This window comes from Triturus cristatus, chromosome 8 (assembly GCF_964204655.1).
Source record: "Triturus cristatus chromosome 8, aTriCri1.1, whole genome shotgun sequence".
Classification (NCBI taxonomy): domain Eukaryota; kingdom Metazoa; phylum Chordata; class Amphibia; order Caudata; family Salamandridae; genus Triturus; species Triturus cristatus.
Window position 1 is genome coordinate 694,716,512 of NC_140591.1, and position 13,514 is coordinate 694,730,025.

A 13,514-nucleotide genomic window follows, 5' to 3' on the forward strand; every position below is an offset into this window, starting at 1 on the left:
ATACTTCAAGTTGATATGTACAAGCAGCACCGCATACATTGTCCCTCTGCTGCACCCTAGAAGAAGCCTGCCAGAGTCTAACTGGGCCCAGGAGCTCTTTTGTTCTTAGGAGAGACCCTTAACTGTGGAAGAAAGATTTAGCTGTTAGTTTATCTGAAATCTAAAATTCCATTAACGCTGGGATATATGAACGTTTACATTTAAAAGATAATCTCTCTTCCATTTTTTCCTTGATTGGCTGAAAAAATGTGTGAACAAAGGTCTACAAAACCCAAACATTTTATTTTCCTTTTCAATTTTACAAAACTGTCGGCGCTTAAAATAATATGAATGTCCGTTTAGCATGCAAAAAAGCCTTCTGCGCATATCTTTAGAGCGTGCATACATTTATTCACATTATGCATAAAAGAAACTTCATGCCTACATCAGAGAGACTGCCAATGACTTGCTGATATGTGAACCTGTATTTAAAATGAGGCTATTTTTTCTTGTGCTCTTTTACCGTGTCTTGCCTGTAGCACAATTCTCAAGTTGTCAAATGTCAGTGGCTTTTATTTGCCTTCACCTTCAGGAATTTTTAGTTGAGCATTTTAAAAGAAAACACTAAAACTAAAAACAGGTGAATGCAAAGTAAAAATAGGTTGACTTATTATCACAGGAATGTTTGAGATATCTGTTCAAACTTTATCACTCATTGAAAGGCAACATACCAATAATTGATTCAATACTGTGACAAAGAATTTAAAGTCTTGTGCGTCAGACAACAGAATATTCTGACTGGGTGCCGAGCCTTAAAAGCTCTTCTTCACAGCCGCAATAAATAAATAATTTCGCCTTTGCATCGTCCCTCGAAATACCCCCTTACCTGGCCCCACCTCTCCACCGCTGTTACCTGCACGGACGCGGCTTCTTCTTTAGACATCAGACTTATCGCTCAGAATGCACACAACTTACAGATTCATACAACACACTGCAGAGCAATCTGTTAGGTGTGAAGAAATTGTCTGCTCAAACATTACACTGAAGGGTAAAAGACCTTTCAGACATTCGTTTCACACAATAGAGCTCTGTCTCAGACTATCTCCACCTAAACTGTATGTCTATAACTTAAGTTCCTTGGCCTGATCCACAATTTGCAGTTTGTAGTAACTTGGGGGCCAATTTATATATTGGCGGTGTGTACACTCTGCTGCAGTGGCCACAGAGTATATGCACTGTCAACATAATGGTACAGCCACCTCATTTATTTCCTGTTGAACCATAAGTTTGGCTATGGCAGAGAGTACTCCGTCACCACCATGGCCAAACCTCTCCGATCGCCCAATGGAGTCAGGGCTGTCAGAAAAATGGCTACATGTTCCCCCACCCAAATTAAATGTAGCCATTTTTTTACTGTCCATCACCTCCAGGAAAACCCTGGCAGTGAGGGGCAGGAAAATGTAAATAATGCTCCCTGTGAGCTGACTCCCATGGAGAGGGGAGCATTATTTTTTTATGTTGAAAAAGAAAATCCCACTTTGGGATTTTCTTTTTCAAAATAAAGAAATGAACCTGTTTGGTGCAGGGTTGCTTCATGCTGACGCAACCCTGCACCAAACAGCAATTTGCATGAACAGGAACTACTGTGACAGCGGTTCCTGCCAATGCGTCATTAATGACCGCCAGCTTGGCGATCATTTATAAATTTGGCAGACAGTCTCTCCACCAGGGGCCAGGGTAATTTACTCCATCCCCCTGCAAAACAACGGGCTATCCGCCATTATATAAATCGGCCTCTTAAATTTTTGAGTAGGTTTACTACATTTCAGGAGCCATAAAGGGCCCTATTCACAAAGGTAAAGTTGGACCAAAAGTCTAACTTAGATCAAAAGTCTAACTTTACTACTTTTCGGTATTCACAATGGTAAGTTACTACTAGTAACTTTACTACTAGTAATTTTACTAGTAGTAACTTTACTACTAGTAAGTTTGCTAGTAGTAACTTTACTAGTAGTAAGTTTGCTAGTAGAAAAGTTACTAGTAGTAACTACCCTTTGTGACTAATGAAAAGTAGTAAAGTTAGACTTTGTGTAAATTAGACTTTTGGTCTAACTTTACCTTTGTGAATCGGGCCCTAAGTCTAGACCTGAAGTCTAAAGTTAGACTTCAGGTCTAAACCTCAACTTCGGGTGTAAAGAGAGGGCCTGATTCACAAAGGAAAAGTTAGATCAAAAGTCTCACTGTAGTCCTGAATTCTAAGTTTAGACCTAAAGTCCAACTTTACATCTGAAGTCTAACTTTATACCTGAAGTCTAACTTTACACCTGAAGTCTAAGTTTAGAGTTGAAGTCTAATTTACACCAAAAGTCTAACATTACTACTTTTCAGTATTCACAAAGGTAAGCTACTACAAGTAGCATCACTACTAGTAACTTTACTATTAGTAAGTTTACTATAGTAAACTTGCTCGTAGTAACTTACCTTTGTGAATACCGAAAGGCAGTAAAGTTAGACTTTTGGTCTAAATTACCCTTTAGGTCTAGACTTAGACTTCAGGTTTTAAGTTAGACTTCAGGTGTAAAATCTTTTGGTTTAACTTTATCTTTGTGAATCGGGCCCGAGATGTGTAAACTTATTCAAAAGTGTAAGTTACCTTTGTGAATCAGGCACACTGCCTCAGACCTTTAAGGGACTTTGGCTTTCTCAAGCAGAGCCATCTGTGAGGTTACAAAGATTTTACAGGTCTTTGCAGAGCTAACCTTCATGTGACAATGATCTTATATAATTTTACAATATACAGGACAGCTACCTTTGAGACTGGACAGAATTTGAAGGTCCAGGCCTCAGACAACTGAGCTTCCACACAGGCTCAGCAGAGATAGCCAACTGTTTGAAATGGGCCTACCATACAGCATGTTAAGCGTAGCATAGATGGAATGAATGAGTTTGCCAGGATAGCACAGGGTTTTTGAAAGCAGATTGGAACTTCTCACTTAAGGACTTGACTCTAAGGAGGCTGTATCCAAAATGACCGTTGCCTTTCCACCACAATTGCTGTGCATCCACACATTTAGACTCTTGGGAACCACAGGCCTCTGTTGACACCATCATTAGAAATGCATTGGTCTAACCAACCATACATCATTGTACTGACACCCAGAAGGCAAGGCAATGATAGGCAAGGAAATTAATCCATAACCCTGAGCTGCAGGGAGAGAACTTCCTATACGCCAGTCCCATGGGTGTTTTCTTTTTCGGAAACTACCCCTTGTTTTGGGTGGTTGTGCCTCAAAAAGAAAAATGCCTAGCAGGCCAAAAAACACACGACAGCCCACTCAGCATTAATGGTGACTAAAGTATATCCACAGTAGCTGCGGGTGAGCTTTCACCACAGAGATCCACACCCTGTAGGAAAGGTTCTCTAAATATAGTGGCTGGTCGGCCCAACTAGGGGCCCAGAGGCCAGAGGCAATGTTGCAGGTTACCTGCTGTCAGATCCCCTTTCAGAGAGCCATGAAGCAAGCAGAGGTTACTGGGCCCATTCGTGAAGGTTGAGGTATTTTATTCCTGATGTCCCAGGGCCCAACTTTCTACGGATTCTGAGCAACTGGACCAAGTACCCCTTCAGCACTTGACTCTCAGTAGTAGCGTGGTCCAAGCAGCCCAAGGCACCCTCGGTGGAGGAGAGATACACAGGAGTGAACAGAGAATCAAAACTCAAACTGCACGCAGCAATAAATCATTGTCCAGTCAAATACTCACTATCATGAAAAAAGAGAAGAATTTTATTTCTACCCCTTTCAACACAAAGGGAACAATATGGCATTCAAAACAACTATACAGCTCCCTGGAGGTCAGGACTCTCGAGTTTCTTTAGGTGATTCCTCGGGTCCCGCTCCCTCCCCGCTCTTAGAAATAGATGTTATTCTCCTTTAACTATAGGCAACATCCAAGGCAAGCCCCACTAGTAGTATGAGTCCCAAGAGTACACTCTGACTCCATTTAAAGTCAGCAGTGTTCCAGTGCCACAACGTTAACTAGCAAGCTAGTTCCCCTGTGTCTGACTGTCCTGAAATCAATCTTACCCGCAACTGCAGGCTTGGAGATAACGTCCTGACATGTATGGATCTACATTCTACAACTGATACTGCTGTTGAATTATGTGTAAAAACCTAATAAAACTTTTAAATAAAAAAACATAATTGTATCCTTTACACTTGATATTAAGAAACTCATTCCACTGAATACTCTTTTATTTACAGTTGCTTATATGTGCTATAGAAAAATGATAAATACATTTCTATTTTGTCTTTTCAATAAAAGAATCTCAGAATGTAAAAAAAACAAAAACTGCAGGCTTGGAGCATTCGGGATTCATGAATGTGCGCCATCCGCAGCTGCTTAGAGCAGCAGCAGCTGAAACAGGTGAGTTTCGCCACATGCGGCCCTGACACACTGCACCCAGTAGGCACAGAGTTCCACTCACATGGTAGTGCCACTGATGCAATCGGTGGTTCTCTGCGGTTCCTCTTAGCATGGTATGTGTTTGATCCACTTCACGGTGAGGGGGTGATGTGATGACTCTGAAACGGGCCCCTCTCCTTGTTTACGGTATACAGGTACTCTCAGGGCGACCCCACTTTTACGGCAGGGGTGTGTGTATCAGGTTGCATGTCTTGTTGCTCCTGGTAACCTCCTCTGGCATACGGGGGTCATTGTATTCTCTCTGTATACGGGCCTCGGCACCGGTTCCTCCTGGCATACGGGGTTCCAGCTCACCATGGCACAAGGGCTGCAGACCTCACATCATGGTAATCTTCTCACAGCGGTCCCTCCTGGCATATGGGGTTACTGGCTCCTCACTACATATGGGTTCCAGCCTGATCAGCTCAGAGATGCACAAGGCTCGATTCGCGATGGCTCTCCACTGACAAACATGGATCGCCGACATCGGGCAGTGACCTGAACAGTGCAGCAGCCGTCTCCTCACACCTCCCAAAGGGAGTCCACTCAACAGGTATCCCCACTGGACCTTGTCCCCTATCACACTCTCCTCTTCCTTATGAGGCACACTGGTCTTGGCAAGCAGGCAGGCACTGGTGGTCCAGGGTCCAGGGCATCTGGTCTTGGGTTCCATGGGTGATGTCCCCTTACTCAGCAGGACGACTCGCAGGCCTAGGCCGCCAGTCCTAGTCACAGGCAAAAGTGTTGCCAAGCTTCCCCTCCTCACACAGCCTGTCTGGCTGCCTGGTAAAGGATCATTTTCGGGGTCTCAAACTCCCCTTCTTACAGTCCATTTCCTGACACCAAATGTGAGTTAGATTCTGAGTCTTTGAAGATCTTTTATGCGTCCTCTTCTTTTGAAGTGCCACTACTCTGCCCTCTCTTCCTTTTGAAAGCAGTATGTCACAGCCACATTGACTCCAAAGCTAATACCCCGCAACACAGTCATGGGAGTGACTAGAGTTCACATCTGGATGTCAGCCACAGTAATACTGTATCAAAAGGTTAGCCCAGGGCCTCAGCCCTACCCTTTATGATTATCTTATCAGTCCCATCTCCTTCTTGAGATGTGCTCAGGCCCGTTCCTTGTGACCAAATCAAAGAACACTCTTCAAAGTGTACAGGAGAAGCCTGGCTCTCCCCTCTCCAGTGTCTGTTTCACCTAGCTTACAGGAATGCAATGTACAAATCTGTCTGGGGGAATCCTCTGCCTCCTCTCCATGTTTCATCTTACAGGCTTGTATCTCCTAAAATGGAACAGCGGGCCCTCCATGTATTGTACTATTCAGAGGCACAGATACACCCAGTGAATGAATGAATGAAAAGGCATTTATATAGCATGCGAATACTCCAAGGAGTGTCTCAGCGCTGATCATGTGAAGGAAGCCTGCCCTCTGCGAAAAGTGATCGTATTATTCATTTTACTATAACAGCCATGTTTTAAATTTTTTCCGAAAGACAGGGAGCTCTAAAATGGACCAGAGTTCTTTGGGGAGTTTATACTGCCTACACACACCGCACAGCACGGTATCCTTCATGTACTGTACCACTCATAGGCACACATACACTCAGCACATACATTTAACATGCATGCACTGCAAAGCACTGTGTCCTTCATCTATTGTACTACTCATAGGCACACATAGACACATACATCCAGCACATATATTTACCATGAACGCACTACTCAGTGCTGCGTTATCCCTGTATTGTACCCTTCTCAGACAAACACACTCAGCGTAGATACTCCACTCGTGCACTGTGCAGCACGACACACCAAACCGATGTAGGCCAGGGATGAGTTAAGCACACAGCAGTGGAAGCTTAACTGAGTGATCCTGTAGACCTCACTCCAGTGACACAGGTTAAAAAGGACCTGTTCACTCCTACGGATCACTACACCAGCACGCTTGTGCTGCTTAACTCCTAGGAGGTAGCCTTCCACTCCTATAAGGACGGACTTTGGGGGGCCCTCTCCCAGTTTAACAAAACCGCAAGCTGTCAGACAGGCCTATGCAATGGCACACATGCATGATCTGTGTTTGCCCATGACAACAAAAATCAGCACTAGAGATACAGACATCATACAGTTGCCCAACTCAGGGCAGGGGTGCTTGACCATTACTATGCGGAGGACTTTTCCAACACCTGCCAAAGTATAATATACCCATAAGTTTCCTCCTGAACGAAGCATTTGGAGTATTCCGAGGTCACTTGGTTCATTACTGTCATCCGCATCAAATGCTGGCCTACATGGTGCTTTAAAGCTACACATTTGCGAAAACTGTCTCCTTCACCCGGTTCCTTTCTTTATTCATCCCTCTCTCCTCGCTTCTTCTCTTCTATCACCTGGACCCGCTTTCCCCTTTTTCTCAGGCAACTTAGGCCCAATTCACAAAGTGCCTACGCACTCGTGGCGGAGGCCCCACAGTCATGGTGGGAGTCCCCACCCTCATTGCAAGGTCCTCGATTTTGTGGCGGGAACTTTGCAATGAGTAACTGCCATGTGGAGGTCCCGTCACCAGTACGAGGCTCCCGTGACGGATGCGGCATCCGCCACCAATACCGAGGACCTTTGCGAATCTGGCCCTTTCTCTCAATCTCTAGTGCAGCAACCACGCAACACTCCCAGCATGGTGCTGACAGAGGGTGCAGCTTTGCAACAGGAAACCCGCCACTGTAAGAAAGAGAGTGAAAGAGTGATAATGAGAAGAAGGAAGTGAAGGGTACAGTGACACTGAAGGAAGCTCTACAGCAGTTAATACTTGCAGGCGGGAAACCCTTCGCCTAGTGGCGTAACGCAAAATGATGCCCCCCATCCTGTGAAGAATGCGAGTCTCGCATATTTCACAGCTATTCATTGGTCTTGGGCTGAATGCCTCTCCTCCCCCCAGGGTCGGACTGGCCGTAGCGGGCACTGGGCATTCGCCGGTGGGCCTCTAGGGTGGGGGCCGGTTTTGAACAATATCGGCCCCCTGTAACAAAAGCGTCAGCGGTGAGACGGGAGTGGTGCTTCCAAAAAGCACGCCCCTCCAACTCCCCCCCCCCCCCCCCCCCCCCGCCCTCCCGGGGCTGTACGAGCTGTTTGCTCGGGCCGGTTTCGGTTCCCAGTCGGGCCGTGCCTCTCCCCCCACCCAGAAGTGTAAGGGGGACCCCTGTGCAAGTCGGACCCCCTGCACAGCAGGGACTGCAGGGCCCTACGTTACGCCCATGCCTCGTTTCCTGTCTATTCAGCACAGCATAGGCATTGGCAAGGAATACACACATCCATTTCATACGCCCCCTATTCACACTCAGCACAAAGAAAAACAAATGGAGAATAAATACAGCACCAAGAAATTATGCAAACAATAAAAATGTGGGGGCGCAGCATCCCAATCCAGCAGCAGAGAATCGTTTACCGTTTTTCTTCTGCGAACAATTTGTATTTGATAATGGCAGAGTAGATTTTTAATTCAGTGCACACATATATGTCAAGGGCGGGAAACTGACGCAGGCACTGCACGCAGACCAGCTGTTTTAAATAGATCTGTTCTGCAAAGAGGAGATATCCCTTCAATGCTTTCTTGCAACATAAAAATATGTTGCTGCGTTTGAGGAAAGATGAAAAATGTGTTGCAAAGGCCAATCTTCCTCACAGAAAATGCTAATATCAAGGACTGACAACAATACTGTAAAAACAAGTTCTCCGTTGCTATGCAACAACGTTTTTGGAGCACATTCGCATTGTATCTGAGTTCTTGTGTTTTTTTACTGTCTCGCTGTCTGTCATGGCTTGAACTTAATGTGCATTTTCTTCTATGTGCATTTTCTTCTAGGCACATTAGAGCAGATTACTTCTTGTGCTCTGAATGAGAAACACGATTTCGCCAACAAAATAGATTTCCCAAGTATTATTCGAACAATATCCTAAGAGGAAGGTAGTGAATGACTGAATGGAAACTGAAGGATTTAATGTACCCCTGACTAATTTCGACCCCAAAGAATGTGCACTATTCAAACTATTGCTTTTGTAACTCAGGCTCTTTAGCTATTGGCCAATGTTCATGTAATCTCAAAAAAGAGTATAAAAGCAGTATAGAGAAGTGGTGTTGTCCTGCCCCCTTGTTGATCTTCCTCTTTGTAGCAAGACACTATTTGAGTGGCAAGGCGCGGTGTTATCTCGCCAAACGAGAGCTTCCATTCAGTGCTTAATTTGTGAAACAATAGGTGCCAGGGCCCTTTCAGGAGGTCACTGCAGCGTGCAGCACCCACTGCCCCTGCTAGCGCAGCTATGAAAGTACCAACACAACTACTAGGCATCACACTCCTACAAGTGTAACAATTCAGATTATTTTAGGTCCTCAAAGCCAAAAAAATGGCTTGGACGGCAGGTATTTCAATTTTTAATGTATAGTCAGTTAATAAACAACTGTTCCTGTGCTCACAGGTAAATTAGACAAGCAGCGCCACTATGTGGCAGACTTCTATAAGTGCTGGTGTTAACAATTAGGTTCCGTTGCGAGCACCAGAAACCACCGGCTCAAATTAACCACTGCTTCTATTACAGTGCAGGAACAGTGAAGTGTCTATGTACTGCAATGGAGGGGGTGCATTTTCATTATTTTTTGTACAGCTTGTGAAGTGGCTGCCTGGGACGGAACAGGCATTAGGAAGAAATTGACTGGCATACGTTGAACACAATAATAGCATTCTGGTGGTAATTAGACAAGAAGAGGCCAGAGCTCAGAGTGAGGAATATCACAAAATATATTCCATTATTGGTCAGTGAGGGTGTTTCCCTTATCCAAGATGACTCAGTCAAACCATGCATTGCAAGAGAATATAGCAAAACCAAAGGGGATGATGGACGGAGTGTTGAACATTGCAAGCACTCACCCCCAGTCAACTGATCTGGGTTTAATCCATCATCATTCTTTAGCTCCCTTCGCCACCCCAGTTCAGACATGGTCATATGCAAATCAGTCTGATCCTGTGCCTCATGGGAACAGGCCAGCCTGAACTGCCAAGCCATGTCTTCCCTGGACCGGAAACAAGCATCCTGGGACCGGTTTCTGGCTAATCAGCCGTCATCAGCCAGGCTAGCTTGAATCCAGTGGCAAAGTGAGCAAGGGACCCACGTCTGGGCATACCCTGCTAACTTAGGGCGAGCAAATCAAAACCAAAGGGAATGATGGACGGAGTGTTGAACATTGCAAGCACTCACCCCCAGTCAACTGATCTGGGTTTAATCCATCATCATTCTTTAGCTCACTCAGCCACCCCAGTTCAGATATGGCCATATGCAAATCAGTCTGACCCTGTGCCTCATTGGAACAGTCCAGCCCGAACTACCAAGCCATGTCTTCCCTGGACTGGAAACAAGCATCCTGGGACCGGTTTCTGGCTAATCAGCCGTCATCAGCCAGGCTAGCTTGAATCCAGTGGCAAAGTTAGCAAGGGACCCACTTTTGGACATACCCTGCCAACCTAGGGCGAACAAAGCAAAACCAAAGGAAATGATGGACGGAGTGTTGAACATTGCAAGCACTCACCCCCAGTCAACTGATCTGGGTTTAATCCATCATCATTCTTTAGCTCACTCCGCCACCCCAGTTCAGACATGGCCATATACAAAACAGTCTGACCCTGTGCCTCATGAGAACAGTCCGAGTCTTGGCAGTTCGGGCTGAACTGTTCCCATGAGGCACAGGGTCAAGACTGATTTGCATATGGCCAGGTCTAAACTGGGGTGGCATTGTGAGCAAAAGAATGATGGTTTTAACCCAGATCTCTTGACTGGGGTGAATGTTTTGATTTGTTCTGCATTCCGTCCATCAATTGTGTGTCTTTTGCTTTGCAGGAGAATATGGCACGATCAAAGCCAATTGTTCCCACTGGTACCCCTTGAGGAGAAAAACCCACCTGACTGCAGCAGGCTGCCAACATGTCCATGTCACAAGTAGGTTTGACCAGCTGCGGCCCGTGCAGGTTAAGAGCAGTGGGGCCCGATGTGGGTCCCACCTCTCTTACCTGCATGGGCCGCAGCTGGATTTGAGGCTGCTGCCATCATCACCACCGCTGGTGCCCAAGGCTGCAGCGGGAGAGTTGGAAAAGCACTTCCCAGGGTCCTGGATCCCTTTATGAGGTGAGAGTAGGCAGTGCACCGGCAGTCGGCTGATACACATCTGCAAAATACTCAGCATGGCAACAGCCTGGGTAAGCTTCGGCAACAGCAGACATAGGGGGTTGGATACAATGAGCCTGAGGTACCTACAAAGCACCGGCAGGATACAATGCACGAGCACCACAAACCTGGGGATTAAAAAACAGCAACATCTCAACCTAGTGGGAAAAAAAGCAGGGCACATACATAGGAGGCAGAGAAAGAGACAGGTCGCACAGAGATACTGCATAAATAGTCTGCATATGTGTGCATGCCTGTGTTCACACTTTAAAAATAGACCTATTCGGAGGAGGAGCCTAGCGCTTGACCAAGATGGCCGCGTGAGCCTTGAGCTCCCGCTACCCTCGCGCCCTCCTGCAATCATCCTGTCCTAAATCCTGATTTTCATGCACGGCATCCTGCAGATGAGTCACAGCTGGGGCGACTGACGTTATCCGGGCTAAGATCGCCCACCGGGGACCGAAGTTGTGCGCGGCGGAAGATTGCGGCCTACCCCCGGAGGATGCCAGGGGCTTGCGGTGGCAGGATGCCCGGCCACTAATTGAACAACAACGGCCTTGGGAGGAGTGAACTGACGGACGGACGCCGCTGCACTTTCACTTTCGCTTTCTCGCCCTTTGTTTGCTCAGGGTGGGGAGTGCTCCGTGCAGGCCCTCTATTGTCTGGAAGACCTCCACACGGTCCTGACTAGTTGCTGAAGTCCTAGTTGACCCTGTTTCCTCTAGCGGAGTGAGGGACGTCCTTTTGCGACTGACCGTCCTGCTATTCGAGATGTCGACCAAATCAGAGGCGGACAGGTCGAAGTCTAAGACTACCAGGCGAGGCGGCTATACCCAATCCAATAATATGGATCGTTATGCCCAGCAGAAGGGGTCGCCTGGTGGATCGGGAGAGTCGCTGGAAGCACAGAAGGCCGATTCATCCCCGGCCTCGGAGTTATCATTGCAGGACATCAAGGGGGCGATAGATGGGATGCAATCTTCGATTGGCCGGCAGTTCGAGACCCTGGCGCACAAGGTGGATATGATCTTGGTTGATGTCAACTTGATTCACGCGGACCTGGGCAAAACCAACGAGCGGGTCAAGTCCCTGGACCTCCAGACCACTGGCCTCGCGGACGACGTCTCGGAGCTTCAGGCCGAGGTTCGCAAGTTACGGACCGCGAATGACCTCTCCGCCCGCCGGCTCGAAGACTTTGAAGGTCGGGCCCGGTGCAACAATGTGCGCATTATTGGGGTCCCGGAAACTTCAGAGGAGCTCTCTGTGGATTTACTCGTCGAGGACTTGGTGGTGAATCATCTTGCGCCTAAGGGCCTCGGCAAGTTTTTTGCGGTGGAGCGGGCTCACCGAGTGCCTGGCGGACGGCCTAAGGTGGGAGCCCCCCCGCGGCCGATTGTCGCCCGGATCTTCCATTTTCGAGATCGGGACGCTATCCTGCAAGCATCGAGGGTGACAGGCCCGGTGCCTTTTCAGAATGCCTCTGTGAGCTTTTACCCTGACTTCACCCAGATGGTGCAGAAACAGAGGCAAAGTTTCCTGGGGGTGAAGCGGCGGCTTAGGGATATGGACCTGAAGTATGCCATGCTTTTCCCCGCCAAGCTGCGTGTGGTATATGAGGATCGGACTTTCTTCTTCGAATCACCGGACATGGCAGGGGACTGGTTGGATGCACCCCCTCGGCGACAGCCCGGCCGGGACAGCGTGGATGGGGCGGAAGGCGACCGGGATGGACAGAAGTGATACCTCCGGTGCCGGCCTGTTTTGATTCAGCCCCGGACAGTGACTCGCACCTTATTGCAGTAATGGGAGGGCGGCGGGGGGAAGATAGGGGCTCTTTCCTCCCTTGGGGTACTTTTTGTAGATTTGTTTTTGATAGGGCGACAGGCACACTGCAAGTTGGGGGGGGCTTTGTAAGCTGACGCAGGGGTGCAGGGTGGGGGGGATTCAGGATGTTGGGGTTGTTGTTTGGGGTTGTTGTTTTTTTCTTGCAAGGCGTAGCAATGACTGTCAGAATTGTCCGATTGTGGTTCTCGGGGGGGGGGAGGTCTCTTTGTGTTCAGGGATGGGGGATAGGGGCTTAAACATAATTAGCTGGAATGTTAATGGCTTAGGGGATCGTATAAAACGGGGGATAGTCCTGCAATTTTTGAAACGGACCTCGCCAGATGTGGTCCTCCTGCAGGAGACCCACCTTATAGGGAATATGTGTTATGCACTTAACAGAAAGGGCTATAAATTCATTGCTCACTCGGGGTTTTCCTCGGGATCCAGGGGTGCGGGCATACTTGTCAGAGTTTCCCTACCATTTGAGGTTGACTCCACCATTGCTGATGATAGGGGGCGCTTTGTGGCCGTGGCGGGGAGGTGGGAGGGCAGAACGTTGGTATTGGTTTCTGTTTATGTCCCTCCTGCCCTGCAGGCCTCCACGTTTGCTGATCTGGGCAAGGCCTTGTTGGAACTCCCCGAAGGGATGCTAGTGGTGGTAGGAGACTTCAATGCGGTTGGTTCTGGAATGCTCGACAGGTACCCGCCCAGAGACACCGGGGGTGCTCAGAAGTGGCTTCCCGACTTTATTGATACTTTTGGTCTGGTAGATTGTTGGAGGCTGCGGCACCCCACTCAGAGACAATATACTTTTCATTCCGGGGCCCACGGGAGTCTCTCTCGGATTGATTATTTGCTCACTCTGGCGGCACACGCCTCTTTGGTATCTGAGGCTAGGCACATGGCACGGGGCATATCTGATCATTCACCGGTTTGGGCCCGTCTGGACATTGGCCGGGTGGTGGGGGGCAGGGTGGCTCCCATTAACCCCTGGTACTTTCGTGACCCCAAGCTGCGCAGCGCGTTGCTGAAGACAGTTGAC